At 36.1% G+C, this 17,599-nt stretch overlaps 1 protein-coding gene across 2 annotated transcripts in view; it reads left to right on the forward strand.

Annotated features, from left to right (window-relative positions):
- The window catches only part of LOC105202438 (zwei Ig domain protein zig-8), a 368,807-nt gene that overhangs the window by 21,867 nt on the left and 329,341 nt on the right, over positions 1-17,599 (forward strand). The window contains exon 1 of one of the 2 annotated variants that reach the window (XM_039452175.1): positions 5,488-6,500. The exons of the other annotated variant lie outside the window; for it this stretch is intronic. The gene's annotated coding sequence lies outside the window, so the exon portion shown is untranslated. Of the gene's footprint in view, positions 1-5,487; positions 6,501-17,599 lie in introns of those variants that run through there. 2 annotated transcript variants of the gene reach the window in all.

The raw sequence follows: 17,599 nt of genomic DNA on the forward strand, positions 1-17,599 counted from the left end.
AACATACACGAATGTGTTTGAATTTCTTAGTCACGCGAATGTATGGATTATCGTAATCGTAAGCGTGAGTTAGGGAGGCTGCGTAAGTTAATTGACTAAAATTTTGCTAAACATTTGTTATCGACGCTCGAATCAACGTAATCGTGCACGCAAATACACTCTGGGCCGCGCATTAAATGCCGGAGAGTTCACATACGTTTATACGTACGTACGTACGGCAATCAGCAGCGGTCTATGTGCATACGGAGGGAGAAAGACAGGCGGTTAACCGATCGCAGATAGCTTTCGGCGCGCGCTCGTGCAGCATAAATCGCCGGCGGATAGCTCAGCGGCGGCTTGTGCTGCGCTCACTGCGCTCGCATGGAATCGAGCGGATTTTGCAAAACGTCACACATGGCGATACCGCGGGGGCCCCGCCTACGAACGAAACCTACGATCGTACCCGTGTTCACGGCGGCTCGCCCCAGGTTTGCCCTAGTTCGTGCCGCGGCTCGGGGCGCACGTTTAGTCCGCCAACTTTGCCGTACGGCCCGTCACGCCTGCTGCAAACGCAATTGAAAACGCCGCGGGATCGTTCGTACCGCATCGACCTCGCCGCGTGCGGATTGTATAACGTCGCGATGATACTCTGGTCGCGATGCATGCACGACTGCACACAGTTGTACTTGTTCGCAACGATTGCTGCGTGTGATTAAAAGGACAAAGAGCATTATATTCGATAATACCCCAGCTTGGCTCATTTGCTTTTTTTTTTTTTACGTTAAACTCGTGTCTTACGTAAGACCGTAACGGGGACATCTCGCATATTAATAGACAAAGTGAAAACAGTTTTACTCCAGAAAGTTTTACGTGATGTTGAAGCCATCGCATTTTCTACTACACGTTATGATTACACTGAAAGAAAAAAATCCTAAATTTTAATATGCTTATTGAAATATTACTAATAAAACTTAGAGCACTTAAATATTTCTCTACTCTTACACTGTATGAGAAAACACGATACTTAAATTAATGGTTCTTGTAATAAATAAATATATATTTACATTTAGTTAATATTAAAGTTTATTAGTATCATTCAAATAAATATTTATTAAAATGTAGTAATTTTTCCCTCAGTATAGAATCTGTATTTTATTAAGTATATATTTATTAATTTTTTATTAAATATTAATTAACTAATAATCTTTTATATAACTGTTCAAATTTATTACAAATTAAGTACATTTTTATAAAATAACGCATTAATAAAATAATTGTTAAGAAATATATTATGATTGTAAGTCAGTATTTTACTACAGTATCCAATTTACTGCGTACTAAATTTAATTTAATTTAATGTAACTTTTCAGAAACATATATAATGTATAAATGAATAATTGATAATTCAGTTAATTCAAGTAAACGTACAAAATATTGGTTTTTACTTTGTTCGATGACTGATATTCCTTTTTTTTCAACATATTTGCATATTGATACAAATTATGCAATGTACACTTTAATGAATTAAAGAATACAGAATTTATCCGCGTTATTTATGTTTTTAATAATGTTAGCAGATAAATCCAAATCTCGTAGGCCTTAAATATTAATTGCAGAAAATGTGATTCATTATTTAATAACAAATTAATCAAGCTTTTTATAAATTTGGAGCAAATTCCTCCTTAACAAAAATTTTATAGATGCTTTTAACGGATTGTTTTTTTATAATTAAAAAAATGTTTATTTTAAAAGTTGATACATTTTACCTAAAAAACAAATTTTCTTCTGTTTCTAGTTTTTAATAAAAAAATTAAAAATTATTCCATAAATTAAATTAATGGAATTACATGTGTACATCTCTCATCTTTCATCCATCGTATCGAGTAAAAATCATTTCTAGAGCTTCTTGTACGTGTACAATCTTAAAAGAAACTCTCGGAGACCAATGGGCCACTTAAGCGTCGAACGCGAGTATAACACTTTGGCTTCATGTTATGACTGTGTACTAATATCGTGCGGTCGGCCGTAAAATTGACATTTTGCGCTGATCACTTTGCGTTGCTTCATGTTTCGCACCGTATAGCACATCTCATGAAAATTCTCAAGGCGATAAAACCTATCGGGAATATCGAAGACTTAAAAGGATGTAAGGCGTAGAAAATAAAATATGTACGTCGAACTTCGCCAGTTCGAAAACTCTCAATGTGCACCTGCGACAAAAATTGAATATTCTGTGATCGTCTTCCGTCTTCTTGTCAATATTTATGTTAAATATACAAGCTATCGCATTGTAAGTAAGTAAAATTTTAAAGATCAATCTTTTTATGAATCTGGAGCCGATTCCTCCTTAGCAAATATTTAATAAACTTGTATATTGTTTCCAAATTTTTATTTTAAGTTTATACATCTTAAATAATAAATTTCGTTTATTTCATTTTTTACTTCAAGTTTAAGTTTAAAAATTTGAGATTTTTAAATTCAGTTGTTTCTTGCAAATTTTATCAATTTTTTTTAACAATTGCAATTACTTGATAAAATAAATTATTTTTAATTTAGGTCTTGTTTATCATCGTTATTTTACTTTAAGGTATCGATTTTTGAGCTGAAAAAAAATATTTTCCGTTCAAAGATATAATGTGACAAAGTTACAGAGTTCCATACTCTGATGTGTCGGGTAATCAAAAATACAATAGTAATCCAGAGTTGAAAGTACTATCAATAAATTATATTACTTATACAAAAGAATGGTTTTCTTTTTGCTAAAATATTTAATTTCGCTTAAAAGGCATTTTATTGCGCCATGATCCATGTTAAAGAGCAATTGAAATAATTCCAGCAAGAATGTATCTACATATTTCTGACTAAAATTCCAAATGGAAATTTTTCTAAGCTGAGAAAGATTGTTACTGTTTGTTTCATCGTAGAGTGATTCCAAATTTGCTAATTAAAACTCAAACTTTGTCAATCTTTGCCATTTCAGGTAAAATTAGACTAACCTTTTATTGCTTTATTATTCTGACTTTTAGCCAGAGTGCAAGAAAAGAAAAAAATGCCTTTTGTTGCCGATTTTATTACCAACAAATATTTGTTAACACATACGCTCCTTCGTGCGCAAAATAATGTTGTAAAAGGACCATTATGTTCAACTGAATATGAATATTTGTGTGTGTAATAGCATTAACGTTAGAATAACTCGCGTTTTTGCGTGATACAATTTAAAGAAGTATATCTGTTAATAAATGTAATAAATGCAAACTTGGAAATGAGTGTATATACTCGTATATGCCGCTTTTTAAGTCACATTTCATGAATAAGAAACTTTGCGCAAAACTTTACATAACTGAAGAAATTCAATAGCGTTCTTTAATAAGAATCTTAATATAGCATTTAGAAATAAATCAATAAAAATTGTTACACCCAAATCGAGAGAAGCTACAGCCCATATTTGTATTTTTGTCAATCCAATTTCACTTCAATTACATAAAAAATTGTTCACTCACCGACTGATGCGCAACAGTGGAGTTATCTGCAACGTTGACTACGATGATTCTATAACACACAAATATAACATATACATTAAAGCAGAGTTCTAATTATTGTTTTAAAAACTAATTATTAGATGTATTGAAATTCTTATATATTTTTAAATATTTACAAAAATGATTGTAGAATTTGGGAAAAGAATCTGTAAGAATTTTTATAAACTCTATAAACTTTTGTAAATAAAATTTTATGAAACTTGTTTATTATTTTGTCACCTAAATAAAATAATTTTAATAAACAAAAAAAATAATTAATTCTATGCAAATAATAAATAATCCTTACCGCAAGGTTGCTCCACCGATGCCTGATGCCTCCTTGCTTCTTCGTAGCCACATTGTTCAATCGCTTTAGTGTACTGACAAGCCTGTTTACATAATACATGGTTAATCAAGAAGTTAACAATAATTTAAAAAATTAATTAATACACACTTTTATAAGCTCGTGGTTAACCTTTAAGTAGATAGATAAGATAGTCACAGCGTTTCAGAAAATATAGAAATGCAGAATTAGAAACCTTGTTCTGAAAAAGAAAAATAGAAAGTATTGTTCACAAGTTTTAAAATTTATTATTTTACATTCTTCTATCCCCTTTTAAGATTTTAACAAACGTAAATTTAAATATAACATAATATACTAATAAAAGATATGACAATAATATTTCTTTGGGACGTTGTCAACGTTCCATTTACTTACTTCAAGGAATTAAAAAGGAATAAGCATAATAAGTGATGAATCAAAAGCTTCAGTTATTAAACGACATTCTAATGGATTAAAATCTAATTATTACAAACAGCTAGGGCTGGGCACAAAGTATTTAAAATATAAAATACCAAGTATTGGCAAACTTAATATTTTGATTACAAAATACTGGCAATTTCCTAGCCTTAATTATAAAGGAGTAAATGTGATTAAAGTACCTTAATTAAAAAGGAGCAAAATGTAACACTTGATTGCGTCATCACAGGCCATCTATTATCGCCGGTAATTCAAAGTAATGCAAGCTCGGTCGGCCAATCTCGCCGTTTCTCTTTTCGTGGACGGATGCGCGCGACGTCATCGTCAGGGCTGCGTCCAGAAAAATTAGAGATATCATTTTATCCTTGTTGCTTACCGAAAACATTAAACAAGGATAAAGTAATCTGGATGCACCCCGGGCGGTGTTTCCATTGTTTGCAAGCAGCCCAGCAAGCCGTCGTGTCCCAAAACTGTTATCGCGTCCAATTGTATGATCGGCCCTTTCGTGATCGATGTGCAAGTCGGTCATGTATGCACTCTATCGAAATATTAGCGCGCACCGGTCAAGTGTCGACCACACCGCGCGATATGTAACCTCTTCGCACAGTTCGCTCTTTCAACGAACGTCACAGGTACAACGATCTCGGCCCGTTTTGCGTTAACATTTCGTCGCACGAGTCACCGCACCTGGCGAGGCGTCGAGGAAAACATTGGTCGTGTTATGCGTAAGTACGTAACCCCCTCGTTTCACCGCATCGCGCCGGTGGAATGTGTACAAACACGCGACAGTTTTCGGGAGTTCGCGAACTGCGTCACTCGCGACCCAGCGTCGGCCGCGACGTACCGAGTACCCAGTCAACGACTAGCGACGGTGGTTAACGTAGAATCTCTTGGCTGTTCTTGTCCGTCACAATATCGCGATGTCCGAGGGAAGCGGTACTCATTGTCGATCGAGTCACGGTCACGGACATGACGCGCGATAACCATGTTTACGCACGGCCCGGAGAGTGTGTGAGTGGGGCAAGGCGCAGGGGTGACAACTCTTCGCTTGATTAGTGTGGTACGACGCGAGGCGAGACCTACACTTGATTCGCGTAGTGCGGAGCTCTCCGGACACGGGATCGGCGACGTGACGAAGTCGGCAGAGGTGAGACGTCTCGCGTTCGCGAGTGCCGTGATCCGCGATTATTCGCAGCATACGGACGCCCGTGGTGCAGAAGTCCCGATCGATCTTGCCCGTGATCTGAGCATCGGAGACGAATCGATGCTGCGATCAATGCTCCAATTGTTACGGTCGTTGTTTACATCTCGACACGTTAACCGCGATTACTTGAGATCAACAAAATTTTAGACTTCGTTCAAAGTAGTGTCGCGTAATAGCAAATGCGTAATATCACGAACGAGAGGGAACGTATCAGTCGGGAGTAAATTATCGAGAAAGTATACGAGGATACGTATCGGCGAAGCGGCGATTAGAGAGGGACAGGGGGAGGGGAGCAGCGGTGACAACGATTAGCGTAGTACGACGCAACGCGGCGTAGCGTCTACACTTGATTCGCGTAGTGCGGAGCTCACCAGAAACGGGATCGGTGACGAAGTCGGCAGGTGAAATGTCTCGTGTTTCCCGCGTCTTGTCCGCCAGTGCTCGCGATTATTCGCGCCATCCGGACGCCCGTGGTGCAGAAATCTAAGTAGAAATCTCAATCAGTCTTGCTCTTGACCAGCGGGAACGAATCGACGCTGTGATCAATGCTCCAATTTTGTTACAGTCATTGTTTCCCTCGCAGTACGTTAACCGCGATTACTTGAGATCAACGAAATTTCAGGCTTTACTCAAAGTAGTGTCGCGTAATAGTAAAAACGCGTAATATCAGGAACGAAGGGGAATGTATGCGAGAATACGTATTGGTGGTAGCCGACGTGACGCGCAATAGTCAGAGGCGGGAAGGGCAGGGAAACAACTTTACTTAATTCACGTAGTACGACGCGACGCGGCACATACACTTGATTCGCGTAGTGCGAAACCCTCTCATAACGGAATCTGTAACGAAGTCGACAGGTGAAATGTTTCGTCCCGCGTATATCGTTCGCGAGTGCCGTAATTTGCGAATTCCGCGATTATTCATGCCATCTGGACGCCCGTGATGCAGAAATCCTGATTACTCTTGCCCACGAGCACCGAAGGGACTAAATCGGACGAATCGATGCTGCGATAAATGCTGTAATTGTTACGACCAGTGCAGGTTAGTGTTTGCATTTCATTACGTGTCGCGGTTATACTTATTAAGCGACTTCGAATCGTTCAAGGTAATGTCCCGTAAAAATAAACGCGTAATATCAGGAATAATAAAGGGGAACATATTGTTTGGGAACAAATTGTCGAGAAAATATGCGTGGAGACGGCGGCGTAGCGACAATTTCGCGAATTTTCGAGAATTCCGCGTAATTATGCTCGCGATCGAGCGTCGAACACGACGAATAATTGTCGCAAATGTTGTGACGAAGCTGTATTCGTTAAATGACGTCTCAAGAGAGAGATAATGATATAATGATATAAAGAACCGTTTTGCTGAAAATTTAGCGGGATACAGATCTGAAAATTAATTTTTGCTGGATTATTAAAGTGATTTATGCAGAATACTTAAGCTGATTGCCAGAATATCAAAACTTTTTGAAACATTATTATTATGACGCTTAAGCGTCCAACATAATTATTTGGATCGAAACAAACAAAATTATTTTCGAAGCTGTATCTTGCAAAATTTTTAAATTCTTCGGCAAAAAAAAAATCGGTTCCTTCCACTGTTTCGTATTTCGGGACAAAAAGTCGTCAACTATTAACGCGGCTGTTACGAAATTACGAGACAATCTAGCGCGCGAAATTATTTCAATTGCACTTTACTAAGCGGATCATGGCGCAATAAAATGCTTTAACGTACTTTCGGTGTGATTATAAAACTAGCGCAAATCGTGAATCTTGCCTCAGTTCGAGGCACTTTATTGGGAGGTAACGAAATGGAATCGAGACACGCGAAAGACAACCCAGTTTACCGAAGCCAACTCCGACTTATTGCACCCTCCACTTCGAGAAAATTCGCCCGTTTAAAAAGATCTGTTGCTTCCGTCGGCTAGAAACAGGAAGAGAGCGGTTTACCAGCGAATATCGAGGCAAGTCGAGGCAAAGGGAAAAAAAAAAAAGAAGAAACATTGTTAGGGATACCCGTCACGTTCCAGGTGGTGTATAAAGTAACATGGACGAGACGAGAGGAAACGTTCGGAAAAAGCGCTCCCTCGTTAGCTGCTCCTTTATTTCGATCTAGGTCGATCATTCGCCGTTGTACGAAAGAAATCGACGGGATCGTTACACGACGCGTCGTTACCTACTCGCGTGTAGCCAGCGAAATCCATTAGTTCGTGTAAACGGGGCACTCGTTGGGCGCGCCATACAACCCAAGTCACGAGTTGGAGAGATCGGCGCCCATAAGCCGAGCACTCACACGAGCCCAGGAATTTCTGCTGCCTCGAGTTAATCAGGGTTACCTCCGTATACCGTTGTACGCCGTGAAATTTCCCGATTTCCCCTTTGCGATAGCTACCACTTGCGCCGCTGCCATTATGCTGGTGCCACGTTCTGTAATTGTATTGCTGATTCAACGCGAAAGAAACCACGGTGATAATTGCGTGAATGTTTATGCTCGGCGAAAACGGAGAAACGACTTTGCCCAGTCATTTTCCGCCGGTTTAATTTCAAAATATAATGAATTCGATTATACAGAGATCACTTAACGTCATTAATTTAAATTAATGAGTTTAATATTGGAAGTGCGTGTCTTATTGTTAGTAAGAGTAATCAATTTTCTATTAATACCGCTGGTTTCGACTTTTTGCTTCTAACTGTATTATTGAAGCATTAAAGTCAACATATATAAATTCTCGGACATAAGTAATGTTCTTTTTGTGAAGGATTTGTTAATTTTACGATCTCTTTGCATTTTACAGATTTAATTTTAATGAGAAATTTTATTAAGAATATGAGATTTTATTAGATTTTTTATGCACAATCCCGGAAACATTTTTAATATTTCTCCTTGATAGCGATTTGCCGCAATTACGTTGCTATTAACGTTTCATCACTCTAGTCTCAAATTATTAAAGACGAATATGACTTTTCGTGATTTTGCCAATTTATTCAATTTTATCAAATTTTTTTTACAAATTTTCTAGAATACAGAATAACACCTCAAGTTTTACCAAAAAATATTACGACTCAATACAATACTAATTAAAACAAGACAGTTTTTATATAACAAAAACATAAAGTTGATTTCTAATATCTCTGGACTCTTTTTAGATTTAATGTTTAACTATATTTTTAACTAAATCGCGTGCACACGAATCAATTCTTTTTTTTATTTATATTAAATATGAGAAAAAGAAAAAGAGAGTTATTTTGCGAGATATATTAGAATGTAGTGGAATAAAATATGAAATATCTTGCAAAAAGTTGTTATGTCTTGAATTTTACTTTAAGGATTTTATGCATATATAATAGAGTAATTAGAAGAGAATCGACTTTATATGAGAAAAAATATACGATTTTATTTTTAGAAGATAATATTTTTTACCTTTTAAAACATTTGGCAGCGATATTTTTAGATGAGATACTTCAGTAAATCTCAGTGAAAAATTTTGTTACCTCTCTTAAAAAAAAAACCAACTTTTAAAATTTCTCATAAACTTTGTCTTGTCTCTCTATCTCTGAATATTAGAGTTTGTAAAATATTGTATTGATTATTGTAAAATATAACGTTCCTTAAAGATCTCACAGCATTTCACGAAAATTCTCCTCATATTTGCTAGCTTTTTACAAAATAATTGAAATCTTTATAAAATATTCTACCTTATGAAATGCTGTATATGAATCAACTCGAGGTATACGTTTGCAGATATTATACGCGCTTTCGATATGTATACATTTCGAGAATTACAAAAAAGATTGGATAAATTCATCAATTGTCAGAGGTGTATACGTGTAGTTTCTGTCTCGATGATGCAATTTATAGGCAAACTACTACGAATTCGCAATTTCCCATTTTGTTTTTCCTACGTATTTCAATGAACACAATTTTTAGCATAGTCTTGTCACAATATTTTCTTATATTTTGCAATACAATATTACAAAATAACTTTCTGTTCCGATATAGAAATAAATCATAGTTTATATTGCGAAATCGTAAATATTTATTACCAAAAAGAATATTTATGTCACTATAATTGAATAAATTAACAATCTTATGCGCTCGTTATTTTTAAACAATGCAACGGCATAGAAAGATATATAGGTAGGTCAGTAAACGAGCAATTAAAGAGATAACGAATACATTACATTTTTATAACACAGTTAAGCATAATAAATGGAAAGTTTTGACTTGATTTACAATTAGTCATCGTCAGCTTAATAACAATAATTTACATAATATGCATAATACGCCGCATGCCCGTGTTCTTATATACAATCGAAATATTAAGAAAGTATTGTCTTTAATAATGTTTTTTCATAAATCAATTCGATAATGTTGTGGTGTATAAATTAAGATTCACTCTTGTCATTTTTCATTTTGAAATCGGGAACATGTGTGTCAGCTTATGCAACCAACTGATTTTCCATAATCTTCATGTGTTCCATGACCATAGTTCATCAATTGATCCATATGTTTAACAGAACGTGATTCTCACTTTTTGACAATACTTCTATTTGCTATCGCTGTTTACGATCATTATAAACAGCGATAGCGAACAGAAGTATTGCCAAAAACCGAGAATACATTCTGTTGAATATCTGAATCAACTGATAGACCATAGTCATAGAAAATCAGTTGATTGCATATAATGACACACATTGTTCTTCTGATTTTTAAATGAAAAATGACAAGATTTAATCTTATTTAACAATAGTTTCTTAATATTTCGATTGTAAGAACACTGCCATGCGTTTAACAACTTCGATTTTTTCATACGTTTACATCTAGTTCAAATTTTATGTTATGTAAATTATTGTTATTATAGGCTTTAGATAACTAACAATAAATCAAATTGATACGTTCCATGTATTATTTTTAAGTACTGTGTTATACAATTATATACATATATTCGTTATAACATTTTTAATTGCTTGTTTATTGGCCTATTTTTTACACTATTCTATTGAATAAACTATAATTAAGTAATTTAAGAACAAATTAGTTTTGCATCTTGAATGTAAAAGAAATAACAGAAAATAATTTAGTGGTTTGTTTACAATTCATGGTTATAACAAACCGTCATATCGCAAATGACATGATTACTATACTTATCTCAGCTTGATACATTTTTCTAGATGTAAACACGTATATCCTGAATAAATAAAGTACGCGTAAATCGTAAGGAAGGGTGGAAAGAAATTGCTCCGTATTAGTACCGGCGATAAGCGAATTTGTTTTTTCTGTACGCTCGGGAATGTTTACGTATATACGAAGGAAAGTACCGCAGTCGTTACGAGTCGTTTACTACTTGCGGAACGAATGACCAGATCTATTAATCCGATACAAACGACCGCGCATTTATCACGTGGAAACCTATTTAAAAATTAGAAGTATATCTCAACTTGTTCATTATGGCGCCCAGAAGATTCGTCGAGATACATCTCGTAATTTTTAAAGAAATGCTTTACTTTATCTCTGCCTACGAATAACACATTAAAGGTTTTAGAATACATTCTAACTACACTATATCGCATGTTAAAAGATTGATAATTAGATTTATTTAAGAATAAAAGTGGAAAAATATTTTCATTACAAATTAAATACTATCGAAAGATGGACAATTATAGAATCTTTGGAAATATATATGGAAGAAAAATTAATTATAAGAAAGGTAAAATAGAAATAAATAGAAAATAGATTTAAAATGTGAGAATCAAAGTGCACTTTATTAGAACACTTTGGAATGATCTTAGAAGTTTTAAAAGGATTACAGAGTAGTGCATTGTATGGAAGCACATGCAAAATATAGTAAAGTTAACGACACAAAGTTAACAAATTAAGAACACATTTCAATTGTTTCTTGTATTTCAATTGTTTCTTTTACTTGCCATTATTGTCTTGTTGTGATATAATCTGGCATATTCCGTAAAGTACTTTGCATAAAGGCACTGCGTAACATGCTTTGGCGAATTATGCTTGACATGCTTTAGCTTGTATTATTGCATACTCAAGTGTATTATATTATTCTAGCTGACACCGATGGTAATTAACAGCAATCGTGATAACTGATACGCGTAACAATGAATTATTCTAATAAATTGAGTTGTTAGTGTTAAAACTTCGTTTATTATGTTTACACGTGTGATTTTTGTAGGATTGCACTAAGTTCATAACAATCCTCAACTAGTTCGCTATATACATAATTCAAATATTGATAGGAAGCGGTCTTATATATTAACCTGGGAGGTTCGTATAGTAAGATAAACCCGGCAGTTATAATTACTTGCAAGATACACTTCCAAATCTATTAGTACCGAGAAAACAGTACTTCGTTGTCTTACGCACATCCCGCTTATGAACGGGCGAATACCTGCACATGCTTATGAGACGTTGGTATGCAGTCCAGTTCCTCATCTCGGGACAAGTTAATTAAGATGAGTTCATAATTATGGAAACTAGAAATTCCATCTTGACGGCATTACGTTTCATGAATACATTCACATTCGCATGCGTGTTTATGAATTCACTGTAAGAATTATGACGTTTGTGATAAATCGTACAAATGCAGATATCGCGTTTTGTTTTCAAAAAATGATATATACTTACGAAGAATATGTTACATTTATAAATTAGCTCAAGTCTCTCCCGTAGTTAGAGAGCAAACAAGTGCGTTTCTATGAGCACGAATCTCATTAATGGGAAATGGATTTGAGGAAATGCAGAAACTACCAATTACGATACGTCGCATCATCCCATAGAGAGTTAGACGGTTACAGTCGTCGCATACGAATGAGTGCAATCGTCGCGAGATAAGTCGTTAGCGACTTGCTCCAGAAACGGTTGTATCCTCCTTCATTAGTATGGTGTAAACGAGCTCGCGTTGTCGACGTATGTAACCCGGCCACAAACGAGAGAATGCGCGTCCACGTGTCTATGGGCCAACAGCACCCTTGGTCCACTCTGCCGCTGTCATGGCGTAATCAGGTTTATCTCGTGGTTGCACACAGAGAGACAAGTACCGGCTCGTGACAAGCCTCGCGCGTTATATCTTTCAGGAATGTGGAGCACGTGCCGGATCCTGGGGGACGATCATAATCGTCTTGTAGACGCACTGAAATTAAATGTACTTGCTGGCGCGCGTAATTTCCGCGCGGGCCCCTGCAAAGAGATAGCCACAGCCGGCTACGATTACAAGCTGGCATAATGGGATTCAACGACGATGCGCACGAGAGGTCACGTCGATATTCATGGCATTTGGATTGCGCCAGCGTGGATAAGAAGCATTTAACAAGCCCATCCCCTCTCAGTCTCTCTTTCTCATCGCGATTCTCACTGCGCGCGCGGTAAACAAAGTTTGAAACTTTTCGCATGCGGAATATTTAGAATGTAATTATGGTCGGGTAGTAGCGCTATGTTGACGGGTGCATCATGACAACTCGAGATAATGAAGTTTCCGTCGTGGGAACGAAGGAACAGATCCAGTCTGTGCTTCCTCTATCCCAGCCTTCAGGAATGTGAAGTTCGTGCCAAATACGGCGACAGATACGGGCGTATGCTTTGAGGCGAATGCCACTGCTCTAGGAACATTCTGCGGATTTGCATCGAAACTCGTTTCTTAAATGGCTGCTTGTTCAACAGGCTAATATAACCGTTGGTAGTTTATTTTCTTGGATGGAAACGAGTTCGCCACGAAAACTGCTATATTTACATTAAATTTTATACCTTTGTGACTCATATTTATTTGTATAATTTTTAAATGCTGTAAAAAGTTACTTTGAAATATATACATGAACACTTTTCTGGCTGAAATTGCTAATTGCTTATTATTGCGTTTTTTTAAAATGTATTTTTAAAATTAATTTTTATGAATAAAGTTATATTCTTTATAATTAAAGTGATAATAAAATTGTTTATCATAATAGTATTCAAAATAATATTAAAAACTTGATATTCTTTAACGCTTTGTGGCAATGCTTTTGCTTTTTCTACCTGTGTGCTTCAAAATGTTTGAAATATATTTCATTTTAAAAAGCTCTGCGAAATTTGCATTTATGTATTTTATTACACATTAATATGACAGCTTTGAAATTATTCAGACAAAATTTATAATCATCCGTGACATTGGTGTAATAAGATTGCACATCTAGATGCTAACTTATAACTTAAAGCATTCAAGTGGGTCAATACGCAACAAGCTATCCGATTATTGAGAAATCTTCAATTCTTCGTTATCCTCTTGAACATAATTTGGGCGGGTTATTACTCGACAATATTACATAATCGAATCTCGATAATGACCTAGGCAGAACACAAAGTTATAAGAACATTATAGTAACGCCATTATGACTTCACTTATTATTTATAAATCAATAAATGTTATCCTTATGAAATTATTATAACGTCATCAAGTAACAAAAATGAGTGATTTTTGATATTATTATGACTTCTGTGTTCTACCTGGAGATATAACCGTATTTTTATTTCCAAGCGCAACGACGTAAAAAATAAAAAAAAATACATTTTTTATCTGCTGGTGGTTTCTGGTACGTTTCAATGTCCACGAAGTGTCGGGTCGATGCCAAATGCTGATATATACTCACCAGCATGTGGTAGAAATACTTTGAAAGCGTACGATTGCTGGTCGATGGCCGAAGTAGCTGACGTGTAGATGTATACTTTAAGCCGTGAACAACGCAAAGGTAGATGTAGATACTAGATCGTGGCCATGTGGAGCAATCTCCTATATATTTCAGTAACATCGCCCAGGAACGCGTCTGAATACAAATACCTGCTTAAATAGCTATCTCAGTCTAACTGATAAACATTCACGGATTAGTTACCTGTACTCGACTTCTATGTATTATATAATACCCTGGGGTGCGCATTATTGACTTTAAAGATAAAGTAAGGAATCATTGAAGATTTGAATACATTACATATATATGTATATATGTGTAATATATACACAATAATGTATAAGAATATAGGAAATAAGGATCACCCTAATATATATATATATATATATATATATATATATATATATATATTAGGATGGTCCTTATTTTGTCGCATACAGAATTTTTTTGTTCTCATGTTTCAGAATGGTTCTTTTCAGTAAAATAATTCCTATAAAATTTCAGTTCAATGGGATGACAGGAAAGGACGATGATTGAATTTCATATAAGAACTGATTTTTATATAAAAACTGAAAGATAAAAATAATATATATATGTATATCGTCGCGTCGATATAGATCTTATCTTCACAATAATCTTGGCAATAGCCTTAGACAATATTCTCTAAAATCTTCGTGTGCCATATGCTTGTCAGCAGTAGGCTATCTCTTCTGTACATATCCGTAGATATATGGGACCTACAGTTTTAATGCCGGTTTCGAATGGTCTCTCAGAAGAGACTTTTCTGAGAGTTATTTTCGGTGGTTTGTCTTTACCTTCCAAGAGGTGGCGATCGTCCCTAAAATCGATTAAAAACTGATTTAGGGTTATACTGTTCTGGGTGGATTTGAACCCGTATCTTTGGCACGGAAAGCAAACTCGCAAGTCTTTCTACCACATCGCCACGTTTTATTATTCTCAAAAATAAAACTAGCAGTTCTCCTCTTATATCTTTACGATGAATTAAAGAAAGAAATCTAAGTGGGGTTTATTCCGCTACTTTCACTTCATTTATGGTTGCGGATCAGACACATGACCATACATAGTTCTAGGGGTCGATTGGGTATCACATAAGTTGAGTGAAAACTATAAAAGTGAGCAAATTCATTAGAGTTTGACCGAGAGTTTGACCAACAAAACTACAAATATTCTAGTAAATTTACTTGTGTAATTTTTACCAAGTTATATAATACACAATTGATCCCCTGTTTTAAATTCCGGCCAGCTTCGTATCCGACTGATTCCTGCGGTGATTTAATAGATCACACTGTTGATTTTGAGTTCTTTTATCTTTTATAACATTTATATTGTTATTAACGTAAGCTAAACTTTATTTCAATTTTACATATCACAATATGTTATTGTAATTGTTACTGTAATTGTTTTAACAGAACATTGTTGTTTTACCCTCATTAAGATGATCAAATGGTTATTTCCACAATTATTATCCACAAATAAATCATATTTCTGAAAAACATCTAGTTTTTGTCCCAAATCGCGTGTTTGTCAAACATAAAATTCATATTATTCTTTTTTCTTACTTACATTTTTATCTCATGGCAATATATCTCGTTTGGCCTAGGGCGCAAAAGGAAGCCGTTTTAAGACAACTCAGGCGAGGCTATCTTATGTAAATTTGTGACACGTTTCGTACATCAGAGCGTGGCAATTTAAATTTCCGCAGCATCCTTGCCATTACCTGCGATTTGCGTTTTTTTTTTTTACCAAATATTTTTATCTCGTAGAAATTGTCTATACGTGAAACGGAAATTGGTATTAATAACGGGCAAATCGCGTTTGTCTCTACTTTTAATATTTACTCTTCTAGCGCGAATATTAAAAAAAAATTGGAAATCTCGTTTTGTTACCTTTCTAACAGTCGTATTCCTAAATGGAACTGAGTCAGCGCGGTGGATCCAGAGACAAAAGAGACTCGATTAACGAAGTTTCTCCATGCAAACTCTCGATGTCTCTTCTTTCACAAGCATAATATATATATCATCCGTGATATTAAAGAATGAAAACGATAGCGATGTCGACATCGTTTTCATCGTCGTCGTCGTTATCGTCAACCAGACCCTTCACTGGTAAATCTCCATTACGCGGCCCGCGTACTCCAGAAACAGTAAGTCAATATTCCTTTCATATCGTTAATACGGCGGTGACGGGATTACGTACGTCCGCGCGTTTATTCACGAGGGGCGGGGGGGATTTGATTCCCTCGACTTGTCGCCGCGCCCTAGTCTGCGCCTCCTTCTTCTTCTTCTTCCTTCCAAAGATGGTTATGTTATTTACGTGAGACGAAAGCATCGTCATTTGTTAGGTCGCCCACTTCCTCCTTCATTTTCACCCTCCTCCCAAAAGCATCCTCGATAACGTTCTATCCAGCTCGTTTTCTCAACTCCACCCTAGCTTCCGTTTACCGCCTATCTTTACACATCTCCTTCGGCACCGGAGATCGAACGCCGCGCATAAGTTTGCTGCCAAGTTGGCAAAGTTGTCGGTGGAACTTGCACGTATTTGCGCAGGTGAAATGCTCTTATAACGCCAAGGAGGAGGAAGCTAGTTCCCGGTGATTGCATTCAATTCGTCGACGGCTAGAAAGAAAGTCTGATCGGATTAGAACTCGCTTTCCATCTGCCAGAGGAACGGTTATACGCGACGCCGAGAGCTTCCGAAGGTTTAAATGCGACGCTCTCCGTCATAGACGATCTCATTTAGAATTTTATTGCCAGCCTCGCGTACTCGTGTAAGCTACGCCGGATAGATTCCTCGTCAGATCTGCCTTCTTAAGCAGTCTGATTATATGCTCTACGAAGTAGTCGGGATACGAAACGAGATTGTGTTGATCCTGATTGACACATATTAAATGTTGCTTCTTCGTTGATTTAATTCCACTGGATAATCTAAAAGTCTCTCTGGTGAAAAAGAATCGATATTACTTTAAATTTATATCGCTCGTTGAAATTTTACAGGTGTACGCAGTATAAAAGTCAACAAGCCAATAAAAACTTGAAAAAAAATCTCTTTTTGGATCTAGTCACTCCAATTATTAACTCTAGTTGATTTTTTTTATATGTGTAACGAACGTATTCTGCAAACTACATTCGCATGCACGCCGCGCACGATCAAAAAAATTAGTGTGTCCAGCATTTTACTTAAAATCGTATTTCGAGTCGCATCGATTTACATCAAGTATTTATCTCGATTTTGAACAACGATCTCGTTGCCCGTGCTGAACAGACGAGTTTTTAATGCGGTTCCAAACTTAGCTCGATATATCCGCACGAGACGGGATATACCCTTCTTGGCCGTACGAAGGTAAACTCCAATCAAGAAACTCGTTTCACGTAAGAACGACTTATGGAATCAGATAAACGTCCGCAAACAATGCTCGTCGTAAATCACGTCTCTCCGATATACCCG

Source organism: Solenopsis invicta, chromosome 7, assembly GCF_016802725.1.
Source record: "Solenopsis invicta isolate M01_SB chromosome 7, UNIL_Sinv_3.0, whole genome shotgun sequence".
Classification (NCBI taxonomy): Eukaryota; Metazoa; Arthropoda; class Insecta; order Hymenoptera; family Formicidae; genus Solenopsis; species Solenopsis invicta.